We start from the raw sequence: 13,270 nt of genomic DNA on the forward strand, positions 1-13,270 counted from the left end.
GAAAGATAAATCAGTTGTCACCAGCTGCCAGGTCCTGCCAGCTGCACTGCTCCACTTAAGAGCGCACCTCTGGTATCACTTGTGAGAACTGCCTTCCCAGATGTAACAGCCCCTCTTGAGGATCCATGAAGTAACTCTCCTCCTTCCCGTTGATAAAGAGTGGGCAATAATGTTTTTAAATAATGATTTAAATTACTTGATTGATAGAATCTCCCTTTAATACACTTTTAAGACATGAAAACTCCACCATATTTTACCATACAATCAGGCATGCTCTTCAGGCATCACTGAATATCCTCTTGAACAAGGATGGCGGAAATGGGCCTCTGGCCAACCACTGAGCTTTGCATGGTGATTTCCACAGGAAAGGTATACATGAAGGGATCTAGAGACAGCCTAGGAAGACAGTTTTAAAAAAAGAAACTTGGCATGGAGACTAACGAGGGACTTGGCAGGTGAGACCAAGGATTATATTATAAAAAACCTTATGTCATCTTTTTGGATGCTCCCTTTTCTTTTTCACTTCAATGAAAAATAAAATATAAAGTGCAAAATCAATTCTCTTTTCTTTCCAAACCAGACATCCCATATGATGAAATGGTGTACCAATGGTTGGCCTAACAACAGTGACAGACATAAGCTTGGTCCCTGGAGTCAGATCTGGGTTGGAATCCCCATTTCATCACTTCTTAGTACCCTGCCCTTAAGCTCTTTGTGTGTCAGCCTTTTCCGCCGTAAAATGGGGATAATAACACCAACCAATTGTGAGGTTTCATGAGGAAAGTGCCTAGTGTGGTGTCTGACTCGTGGTTAATGCTCAGACTGTTAACACTGCTATTATCGTTAGTTCGCTAATATTTCAGAATTCAGTTCTGTCTTCATATCGGAACATATTAATGTTCACGTTGTATGTTCGTAAGTGGCATATTAATTTTAGACTGGAAATCACCACGTTTTTGGTAGCCAGCTCTAAACGAATGTCCTCCTTCTATTGCATTTTTCCCCAAGTAACTGCATTATTGTACCAAGTGGTAATCACATTTTCGACTTTTATATTTCCCATGGTACCTGGTACACAGCAGAGCAAACAGTGGACCTTATAAAATGGTACTGAACCAAGTATAAGAAAGTGAAAAGAGGGACTTAACCACTGATCCAGTGGTTAAGACTCTGCGCTTCCATTGCTGGGGGCACAGGCTCGATCCCTGGTTGGGGAACTAAGATCCCACATGCCACGTGGCCAAAAAAAAAGTGAAAAGACAACAGAGTAATGCGAGGATATAGTCCATGCAGCAGACATGACCTGCGATCAACAACCTAGACACTAATTGAGTAAAGATCAATGAAAGTAACTCTAGGTACATTCTTAATAGCGTTCTCAGAAGCTTTATGGAGAAGTACCTGGAAACCTCATAAAACTAGCATTTCAACTGTGTCTCATCTGGCTGACTTGCTTCAACTGTGTCTCATCTGGCTGACTTGCTTCAACTAAGACACTGTCATGAGCTTTTCAAGGCCGGAGCGGGTGTGGCGAGAGACTTCACAGAAAAAAATAATTTGGAAACACAGCATAATAAGCAAACGCTATTTAAGGAACAAGGTGTTCTGTTTTTCAAAATATAAGCCTTTATTATAAAAATCACACTCAAAGTATAAAGCAGGGACAGGGACTTACTGTTTCATGGGTACAGAGCTTCAGTTTAGAATAATGAATTCTGGAGGTGGGCAATGGTGATGGCTACACAACACTGTGAATGTACCTAGTGCCACTGAACTGTGTGCATAAACTGGTTAAAGTGGTACATTTTGTGTATATTTTACCGCAGTAAAAAATAGAGTATAAAGAAGTTTGAAAATCACATGCTCTCACATATTTCTCTAAACATACGGACACACAGGTATAAAATTTGCACTGACCTTGTCTCACTCAGCTACAGATATCTCTTTTAACCTCCACTAATCTTAAGGATGACCTTAAATGAAATAATTAAAGTAATAAGGATCATTCATATAAAACAATCATAGTCAAATCCTTCAACTCAGCTGGTGGACCAGAGGGCTTTCAGGAAGTCCCCAGGCTTCTTGTTATGTTCCCTTAAATGGGCTCAGGTACAAGAGGTAGCATGTTGTTTATACAGGAAATTTCAAAGTCAGAAGGGAAAAGCTGTCTTTTATGAAAGTGAAGGGAAGAGAGACAAAGAAAGTAGGCACTGGAAATACTTTCAAGAGGTAAGAAAGCCAAAACCCATAGAAATCATGAGACTAAAAGATTCATGTCACCTTCATTAGTATTTTTGCAGCCCTAGAAAAGTCCAAGTGCACTGCAAAGAAATTGTTCATAGCTCCTTCTTTTTCTGCAAATGACTCGTGGGAGACCGAGGGGGTGAGAGAGCCATGCTTTTCTTTTACAATCAGTCTGCCCTGCAGTCAGCAAGCACGCGGGGGCTTGAGCACCGCTGTCCTCTGCAGGTCACCCTCAGTTCCTGGCACCAACCCACCCACACGCACTTGGCGCTCTCGGCACGGTGCGCACGCGTGCCAAACACCCACCCAGGAAAGGCTGAAGAAGGAGGGGGAAGGCTGTCGTCCCTCTGTCTTTCTTATGTCTTTTCTGCTCTTCCTCATTATCCCCTATTGCCAGAAAGTAAATTATAAAGTTAATTTTTAGCAGCAAAGTCTGTGTTTTTTGGTCTCTGTTTTCCTAGGATATATTTATTAGCAGGTTCAATATATGATTGTGTATTCGGGTTTTTACAAGTTTGCACATGCAGTTCTTTTCTGTTGTTTTTATTAAAGAGAAAAGTATCCTTTTCCTCAACACTCTGTAAGCTAGTCTATTACACTGGACTTGGGTGGAAGTTTCTTCCCAGTAAGAAGCTTTCTCCCTCCCATTTTAGGGCGGATAAGTCCACATGAAAACCTTAAACCCCTTTGGCTATGTCAGTTCAATAGCCTTTTAAGGAGCAAAGATGGCAGGGCTCTGGAGCGGGAGTCGTCCACTGATGCCTTTCTGTGGCCACAAGCCACTGCCAGCCTGACTCAAACATGTCCTATCAACATGCCCAGGATGGGCGACAAAAGCAAAAACAGACAAGTACAGCTACATCAAATTTTAAAACTTTTGTGCATCAAAATTAACAGAGTGAAAGGCAACCTACAAAATGGGAGAAAATATTTGCAAATCTCATATTTGATAAGGGGTTAATATCCAGACTATATAAAGAACTCCTACAACTCAACAACAAAAAAATCAAATAATCCAATTTTAAAATGAGCAAAGGACTTGAATAGACATTTCTCCAAAAGACAATATACAAGTAGCCAACAAGGATATGGAAAGATGGTCAACACCACTAATCATCAGAGAAATGCAGATCAAAACACTCATTAGAATGGCTACTAGCAAAAAACCAGAAAATAACGTGTTGACAAGGATGTGAAAAAAACTGGAAGCCTTGTGCACTATTGGTGGGATTGTAAAATGGTGCAACCCCTATGGAAAACAGTATGGCAGTTCCTCAAAAAATTACAGATAGAACTACCATATCATCCAGAGATCTCATTTCTGGGTATATACCTAAAAGGACTGAAAACAGACTCTTTTTCTTTTCAGGAATTTAAAAGTTTCCTTTCCCCCCCCCACTTTTTTTTTCACAACTCACACACACACACACACACACACTGTATTTTATTTTTACAAGAGATAAATAAACTGATACCAAGCATTGTAAATGGATGACCACAACAAAAGCAACAATGATTGTAATTACCAAACACGAAACACATTCATACCATGTCATAATATTGACATTCAGTCCAGGAATCCTCCACTGTAACAGCTCCTTTACTTTGCAGTGAAAATTGATTTGTATATTTTTTGCCTCTGAGTCCTTGTGGGATTTTTTTTTAATTCAAACAGAAAGTCACAAAAATTATAATCATCCTCATCAGTTCACTCAGTCCCACGTAATTAATTTTTTTTCATCTTGATCTTTTGTTAGCACTTTTATGAATTCATCAGTTTTCCGTTAGAGTTCTGAAAATGCTTATTCATTCAGTTCAGCAGTGTAGTCAGTTACCAGAAACCTGTACTTGTCAGAGACTTTTCCGTGAATTCCTTGAAGATGAAACCCTCTTATAGGAACATTTTTGCGAAAGCATCAGAGTACACCCAGAACTGTTTGAAAACAGACTCTTGAAGAGACATTTGCATGCAAGCATTGTTAGCAGCAGGATAAACAAAATACACGTACATACAATGGAGCATTATTCAGCCTGAAAAAGGAAGGAAATTCTGACATATGCCACGAGGATAAACCTCGAGGACATTATGCTAAGTGAAATAATCCAGTCACAAAAAGACAAATACTGTATGATTCTACTCATGTGAGTTATCTAGAGTAGCCAAATTTATAGACACAAAAGGAGAACGGTGGGTACCAGCGGCTGGAGCAGGGAGAAAGGAGAGTTGTTGTCTAAAGGGTGTATACCATTTCAGATTTGCAAGATGAAAAAGTTTTGGAGATCTGTTTCATAACCATGTGAATATAACAACCGTACGCTTAAAAATGGTTAAGATGAAAAAAAAAATGGTTAAGATGGTAAATTTTATGTTACGTGATTTTTACCACAATTTTTAAAAACGCGCTCCAAATCACAGAGACTTAAGAGCTTTAAGGAATTTTTTGGGTAACGTTTTGGTCTTCTGTGCATAAACTAAGAAGAAAACAGACTCTCCCTTGATTTGAGAAAGGGTCTTGCCTCTGTCCCTTGGGGGAAACACTGCATAGATGGAAATCCACCTAATATTTCAGGAGACTTTCCAGAGGATGCAGACCATGCACCATTAGAGTTACTGTACCTCTTTCTTTCCTGCCCAGCAAAGTATGTCTGGAAATGTCAAAACAGGCCCCTATCTTTTTTAAGGAGTTTCATTCCTCAGTGTTTGTGTGCATGATATGAAAACGAAAGTCGAATTTTAATATCAATTCAGCTTAATTTTAATTTTAAAAGTTAATGAAGGCCTTAGTCCAAGGTACGCAACAGGCCAGGCATTCAAGATGAAATGTGAGGGACTTACAGTTTAAAAGGGAAGACAGGTGAATGAATAAATAACTGTGCTACAAAATGACTCCTGCTAAAAAAAAAAAAAAAAAACGCATACATATAAAAAGGGACAGCACGGTACGCATACATATAAAAAGGGACAGCACAGTACGGGAAGACGAGGAGAGAATATCTAGTGGAGATAGAAAGAGGAAGGACAGGTCACCGCTGAGCTGAGTCCAGAAGCATGAGACAGTTCATCTTCGTGGTTAACCCACAACACAGGCTTTGGAGCAGAGGGATCCTGGATGTCAGAACATGGCCCTGCCACTGCTAGCTTTGTGCCAGAAGCATATTAGTTAACCTCTCTGAGCCTCAATTTCCTTACCTGTAGAATGGAGACAGTAATTTTTAAAAAGTCAATGTATAAATTTATTATAAGGGTTCCATTAAATAAACTAACATAAATAAATGACCTGCTTGTAGCACACGCTCAATATATATTAACAGTGTAGTGTTATCAGTTAACCTAAAAGAGAAAGATGACACAGAGACAAGAATGTGTGCAAAGGCATGAAGATGGAGGCACGAGAGCTCTTGTGTTCTTTGGGAAGAGCCTGAGAGCCCGTGTGCATGGAGGGGAAGGCTTGCAGGGAGGAAGCAGGAGAGGAGGCTGGAAAGGCAGTCTTTGGGCAGCGGGGACCTGTGGAGGGTTTAAGCAGGACGGTGATGAGGAGACATTATCTGTGCCCCTCACATAGCCCCTTGGGCCTTACCATTTTAATAGCTGGTCTGATTTCCCTGTCTGAGGGCTTCACAGGCTCCCTGCCTCCAAGCACTGCAGGAGGGCCACGAACTGCTGCAGAATTGGCACCTCTCCCCCACCTCAACCAACGCCTGATGAGAGCTGGAGTATAAATACCCCAGCTCTCTCACCCCTCAGGTGGGATAAGTCTGAGGCATATATTCCACAGTGACTCCACTGGTTCCCCAGCAGTACTCAGCTCCAGTTACTCACATTGGTATCTGGCTTGATAACACATCCCTTACTGGCTGGCTTCCCTTCCCCCACCTCACTTCCCTACTCCCACAGCATCATTTCCTGGGATCACCTCCCAAATAAATCAAGGACCAGAATCCTTGTCTCAGGGCCACTTTTTTTTAAATTAATTAATTTTATTTTTGGCTGCATTGGGTCTTTGTTGCTGTCTGTGGGCTTTCTCTAGTTGCAGCAACTGGGGGCTACTCTTTGCTGTGGTGCGCAGGCTTCTCATTGCAGCAGCTTCTCTTGTTGTGGCTCGCGGGCTCTAGAGCGCAGGCTCAGTAGTTGTGGTGCATGGGCTTAGTTACTCCGCGGCATGGGGTATCTTCCCGGACCAGGGCTCGAACCTGTGTCCCCTGCATTGGCAGGCGGATTCTTAACCACTGTGCCACCAGAGAAGCCCTCGGGGCCACTTTTGACAAAACCCATACTAAGACGTGTGCCATGACCTTACCTATTTAGAAAGATATTTCTTGAAGCAGATGAAGACTGGGTGGAGCTAGAGGCAGAATTAGGAGATCACTGCAATAATCTAGGAGGGAGATGATGAGCGCTTGACCCATATTGTATTACAGGAGTAGAGTGGAAGGGACACTCCAGAGACAGTGAGGCAGGTCCTGAGTGACTGATGCATGTGGTCTAGGTTGGGCAAACAAGATGGTTGAGGAAGAGCCTCCTCTTGTAGGTTTTGCTGCATATGAGGGACTTGCAGGACATTCTCTGGTGAAAACCTCAGCAAAATGTTGGATCTCGAGGTTTACGTATGGAAGTTCTTGGCTTGTAAGTGGTAAATGGGATCATAGGGATGAATGAGGCCACGTGGAGAGAGGATTAAGGAAGAAAAGCTAAGACTAGCATCTGGGGACACTATTTAAGGATAGTAATAAAAAGAGGCATCGGTCAGAGGTAAGAAGTAGTCATCAACAAGAAAGGAGAGAATCTGGAATGAGTATGTCTTTGAATCCCAAAAGCAGGAAATGCTGTAGTGAATTCAAATAGATTAAGGCCTAGAACAAGGTTACTGGCATTGCAACTGCTATGTCGGGGGTGACCTCCACCGCAGCTTGAGTAGAGTGATGAAGGTGGAAGGCAGGCTGCAGAGCCGGAGAGACAGAGGGAGGTGCGGGTGTGAGCTCAGAGAGGATGGAACTCTCTTTCAAACTGCTGGACGGTGACCGGAGGGAAACAGAGGGACCATGGCCATGGCAGGGGCGGGGGGAACACATCTAAGGGAAGGGAAGGTGTCTTTTAAAAGATGGCGTGGACCTGAATAAGATTATGGTCTGAGAGAAAGAAGCACGTGGATAAAGATAAAGCTAAAAGGACAAAGAGAATATCTGATAGAGGAAAGTCCGCACTGATGCAACCGGGGAGTGGGGACAACTGCATAGGAGGAGGCTGGCTTTGAAGAGAGTGTGAGGGCTTCTGAGAATGAGGTTAGGAGGTAGGGATGAGTAAAAACAAAGGTAAATTTAGAGATTAAGAGGACTGCACGCTGCACGATTGCACATAGAGGGAATCTGGGCTGGCGCGGGCTGGTAATGGAGAGTGTCAGGAATTAAAGGGCTGCTTTGGGAGCTTGGGCAGTGGTGGAGTGGGGGGCAGTGAGGACTCCGAAGGCCTGTGAACTAAGGGACCTGAGCACCAGCAGAGGGCAACGTGGAGGCAGGTGCTGGCGCCAAATCCAGGGCGCAGACATTCCCGGGACAATCCCTGCCTGGCATCTGCCCCTTCCGGCCCCGGATCTTACAGGTGCCATTTGGTCTTAGATGAGCGAGACTGGAGAGCGTGCAAGCCTAAGGGTGTACATTCTCTGTGAAATAAGAGGCCGGGTCCTCCGATCAGAAGGCCCAGGGGCGGGGGAGGAACTTGGAGAAGAGTTGCAAAGCTTGGGATCAGCCTTTGATTTCGTGTTGATTAAGGAGGTCAGTGATGGGATGCAGTGTGCAGTCTCAGAGGGCCTGGGCCAGGGAACAGCGTGATGCCCACTTGGCTCTGTAAAGTCTGTTACCCGAATGCACACACATTTCCGTTCCACATCCTGATTCTTGGCTCCAACCTCCACGTTTTGCAACTTGCAAACACCTAAAGCCAATAAAACTGCCGGTGCCGACCTCCCCCGGCATGGTGCCCTGTAGGTCTCACGGTGTCCATATCCACTTGGTGGAATGACACCCCAATCACCTTCCTGCCAGCACTGTTTTCAACTGTTACTGATTGTGCCTCTTGTCTCCCTTTTAGGCCCATGGTTTCCACTTCTCTCTGTAGGCAGTGCTGACCCCTGCCCACTCACCCCCACTATTGCTTCACTGCTCTCAGGACGCCGAGGCCTGGATCTTAGCCATGTATTTGGATAATGTCCATCAAGGAATTAGAAATGCAATCTTTCTTTGGAGGTAGGTTATCACTGTTTGGAAATAGTTCTATTTCCTATATCATATGAATTCTTAATAGCTAGATAAAGAGAATTTTAAAATTATCTGGTTAATCCTGATTATTGCAGATATTAACCCAAATTTCTACCGGGCTTACAACTCCAAATTCAGTGGTAACCAATGTGTGTTGTTGAATGACCAAATTTAAAGTGGAAGAAACAGTAATAACAAGTTGCAAATGAGTTGTGTGAGTGATTTTCTTATTTTTCAGTATATATTATTTTGACATATAACTTAAATATATTAAATATCAAAATACACAAAAATATATGTGTGTATTAGTTGATTATTTAATGTGTTTAGTTGGGGAAGAATTATATTCAGAATTATTATGAATTCTTGCTGTGCTATTATTTATATAGTTATTTTAAATCATCTTTTCCCCTATAACCCTATGATCTTTGAAACCTGTTTTATCAAACTGCAACAGCTTTATTAAAGCAAGTCAAACCCAAACACTTCACTTCCACCTACGTTAAAGAAAAGACAGATTCACCGTGACAGAAACAGCAGTGTAAATGGTAACGCAAACACTGTAAATGCCAGAAAATAATAAGGTAAGAATGTTACCCAATGTAGCCTTGGCTGGCATAGGTGCCAAATGGGGGCTTACACTTCTGATAAGAACACAGGCAATTTCAAGCTCCACCTGTAACACACACAATTATAAAAATGAAGTACATGTTTTTAAAAGAAATCAAGAAATATTTCTTTTGAAAAATTAAAACAATGAAGGGAACTGCTGTATCCTTGCTTGTACATACTGCATTTCAAAGAAACCAAATGGCCCTTGAAGGAAAATTATCCTAAATAGAGTAATTCCAGCATATAAATGCAAAAAGAATGATAGAATTTTTTCAAAAATCACCATTTCACAACTCATACTAAATCATATTTATAGGCAAGCATTAGGGAAAGGTTAATGGGGAATGTTATACTGGCTGGATCACACTGACAGCAACTGAACCTGAGCAAGTGATGAAAAGAGAGACCACTCAGACATTACATGCCACCTGTGGGAAGGCGATAAAAATATGCCACCTCTGGTGAAGTTGATTTACAAAAAAGCAAAAACAAAAGCAAAACTGACCCTGAATTTGATCAAGCCTCTAGATATAACAATGGGTCTATAGAAAATACAGGGAAGAGAGGGACATGTCAAATACCACCACAGAAATGCAATCAGATAAACCCAAAATGTGGGAAATCGAACCAATACAGAACCAACGGCCAGGGTTTTCAACAAATAAAGAGCAAGAACAAAAGTGGACAGGAGTGTTAAAGACTAAAAGACACATCAACCAAACTCAATGCATGGACCTTGTTTGGATCCTGATTGGAATAAACCAGTAGTAAAAATACATTTATGAGACAACTGTGAAAATTTGAACAACGATTGTGTATCAGATGATATTATAGAATCATTGTTAAATTTTTTGTTATGATTATGGTTTCATGGTTGTGTGGAAAAAAGAGGAGGAGATGGTAATGGTAATATCCATGGTAATATCTGCTATTAGTAATATCAAAGCACTTACAGATGTGCCGTCTGGAATTTGTTTTGAAATAATCCAGCAGGAGTTAGGGTGGAGGTGAGGGAAACTGTGGAGGGGGAGTAGATAAAGCAAGATTAATGGATACATGGGGGTCCATTTACCCCATTCTTTCTGTGTTGAAATTTCTTAACAGAAAGTCCATTTTTAATCACCTAAACTGCTGATAAGTCAGTTGCAAAGGTAGTTCTAAATCAACTTAACCTTGGTTGTGCTCCATCCATAGACTCTTCCCTCATGTCCCCACCTCCTCCATCAAAGCAAGCACCCCATCTTATTTCCAATGTCCCCATAAAGTCCCTTGAAACCAATTGGTCATTGTCTCTGGCTCTGTATATTCAGTCTACTGCCCCCTGCCTCTTTTTACTCTGTCTTATCCCCGAACCCACCCTCCCTCCTTAGGTCTATTTTTATGGATTTTAGACGGTGAACATGACTTCTTTTGCCATCACCCTCCGGCCAGCTTCTAACAGCCCACTCTACACAGAGCCACTCTTCCTCTGTCCACATTTCTTTTTTTTTTTTTTTTTTTGCAGTACTCAGGCCTCTCACTGCTGTGGCCTCTCCCGTTGCGGAGCACAGGCTCCGGACGCGCAGGCCCAGCGGCCATGGCTCACGGGCCCAGCCGCTCCGCGGCATGTGGGATCCTCCTGGACCGGGCCACGAACCCACGTCCCCTGTATCGGCAGGCGGACTCTCAACCACTGCGCCACCAGGGAAGCCCTGTCCACATTTCTTCAACGGGTGTTGCTACTGGTACCAGGGAGTTCTGAGCCCAGTGGTGGTCCACAGACCTCTTCAGTCTGGTCTCACCCTCCTACCCGTGGAGAGGAACACCTGCAATCCTCCTCCTTGTTACGGAGGTCGAGTACTACAGTAACAACCCTGGCTGTCTCCAACTGCTAACGTGGTCCTTCCCTTATGAAGAAGACAGATCTGATTGGTCCCAGACAAGGGTATGTGTTGAGCTTTGCTTTTACTGCCTTTTACCACTTTTCTGAAAAGTCTGTACTAGGCCTGCCTCTCCTGTATTTTTTTGTTCTACCAACAAACAGGAAATTAACACAACCAATAAATCCTTCTGCCACTGGGATGTAAAAGTCATTTATTACACGGATCATAACAATGGATTCAGAGGTTCTACATGCACTGCTTTCCCCATAGATGAATCTTATCTTGATTTGAGAAAGAGGCCCACACTTTGGCCTCAGGTTCCAGCTACATTCTCCAATCTATCTTCTAGAATCAGAAACTATTAGGCTGCTCATAAACTGTCCTGGAGATGTCTTTGATCCCCATTTACCCGGTGAGTTTTGTGCCTGTGTACTATTATGTAGAACTGTGATGGAAGAGCAGGTAAGGGGACCTGCAAATCTCTAACACAAACCAAACTCTTCTTCCTCTACTTATTGTCTAATAACACATCATTAGAAAAGGCCACTGTTGGCCTTGATTTCAGGTCACTAAAGATTGACAACATGTCATTAAAAACTAAATACTATACAAGATCAACTTAAAACATCATTATATCATACACCTAGGAAGCGCTCAAAAGCCAACCTGAGAGGCTTTCATTAACGAAAGACTGTGAGCATCAGTAAGAAAAATAACTATAATGGATTGAAACATACCAATAGTCATAAGTTTATAATGATACTAAAAAAACTGATCACTGTTAGAGAAGGCTAGGAGGCCAAATCATTATTTTGAAAATTGCTAAATAAAGGAAAATGTTCAAACATTTATCCTACCTTTCTTATAGGACTGTACCACAGGGTAACTGAATAGTAGATGAGGACTATCTTTCTTTAAAGAACAAGTTCAACTGATAAGTGAAGAAAGAATGACAGAATTAGATTATCACCATTTCACAGCCCCTGATGTATTAATAAACCCAGCATTCATCAATAACAGCACTGACATCATAGACAGACAACCAGATACCACATACTTCCTGATGGAAGGACATAACACCTAAAAAGTCATCTTGCCCCGCCCCCCCCACCAAAGCTGAATTCGATCAAGCCTAGATCCAACGGCCAATTTACCAGCTGCAGAAGTCAGAGGAACACGTTCAACTACGTGTATACCAGAGGGTGCAACCAGCAAAATCCAGGACAGCTTGGTTCCTTCAATAATTAAGTGTCAAGAAAAAAGAAGTCTGGAGGTGAAAACTAAATGTCAAAGGAAACTTTAAAAACATACCAGCCAATCACAATGCAATCAATCTCATTTGACTTCTAATTCAAATAAACTGTTTTTCTAAAAGCCACTCATCACATTTGTGGGAAAACTGATCATTTGAACACTGGATAATTGATAATATTAAGCAATTATAATTCTTGAGGGGTGATAATAGTATTGTGGTTGTGTTTTTTTTTTTAAGAATCCTTATCTTTTAAATATACATGCTGAAAAATTATGGATGAAATGAAATGATGTCTCGCATTTGTTGCAGAATAATGAGGGGGAGGTGATACCAGTAGATGGAGACAGGATCAGCCCTGAGCCGATGGCTGCCGAGGAAGGAGATCCTACGTGGGGTTCATTGTACCTTTGCCTGCTGACTCTCCAGGATAAAAAAACACAAAAACATGCGTATCAGAGTCTTTTTGAAAGGGGGAGGATCCTCTCTGCCTAGCAGGACAATTTACAGAGTTATTATTTTGTTGTTGTTGTTATTACTGCTGTTAAAAAAGAAAAATAGAAAAAGAATTCGTCCTCTCCTCCACGCCGCCCACTCCCTCAAGGGGGCAAACTGTGCTTTGAGTCCCAGAGAACTGGGCTTCCTTTGCAAACGTGGCAGAATCAAAGCCTTTACACAAACAAACAAACAGCTGACCTGTCTGGAGAATGCAGGTGGTCTCCGGGCCTGGGAAGCGGGAAGGCAGGAGAGGTAGACCTACGACCCCCGTGAGGTTCCAATGTCAGGAGGTATGTACTACCGGCGCTCTGCGGTTGGCTGGTGGGCAGTTGGGAGGGAAATGAACTTCCCATTCTCCGTGGTTTGGCTTTCACACAGCCTTCTCTGCTACAGTTTCACTATAGTCTTAACAACCCTCACGTCAACATATTCCCATGATGGATAAAGAAGATGTGGTACATACATACAGTGGGATAGGGCTCAGCCATAAAAAAGAATGAGATAATGCCATGTGCAGCAACATGGATGCAACTAGAGATTATCATACTAA

The sequence above is a fragment of the Neophocaena asiaeorientalis genome, unplaced genomic scaffold (genome assembly GCF_003031525.2).
Source record: "Neophocaena asiaeorientalis asiaeorientalis breed wild unplaced genomic scaffold, Neophocaena_asiaeorientalis_V1.1 scaffold524, whole genome shotgun sequence".
Lineage (NCBI taxonomy): Eukaryota > Metazoa > Chordata > Mammalia > Artiodactyla > Phocoenidae > Neophocaena > Neophocaena asiaeorientalis.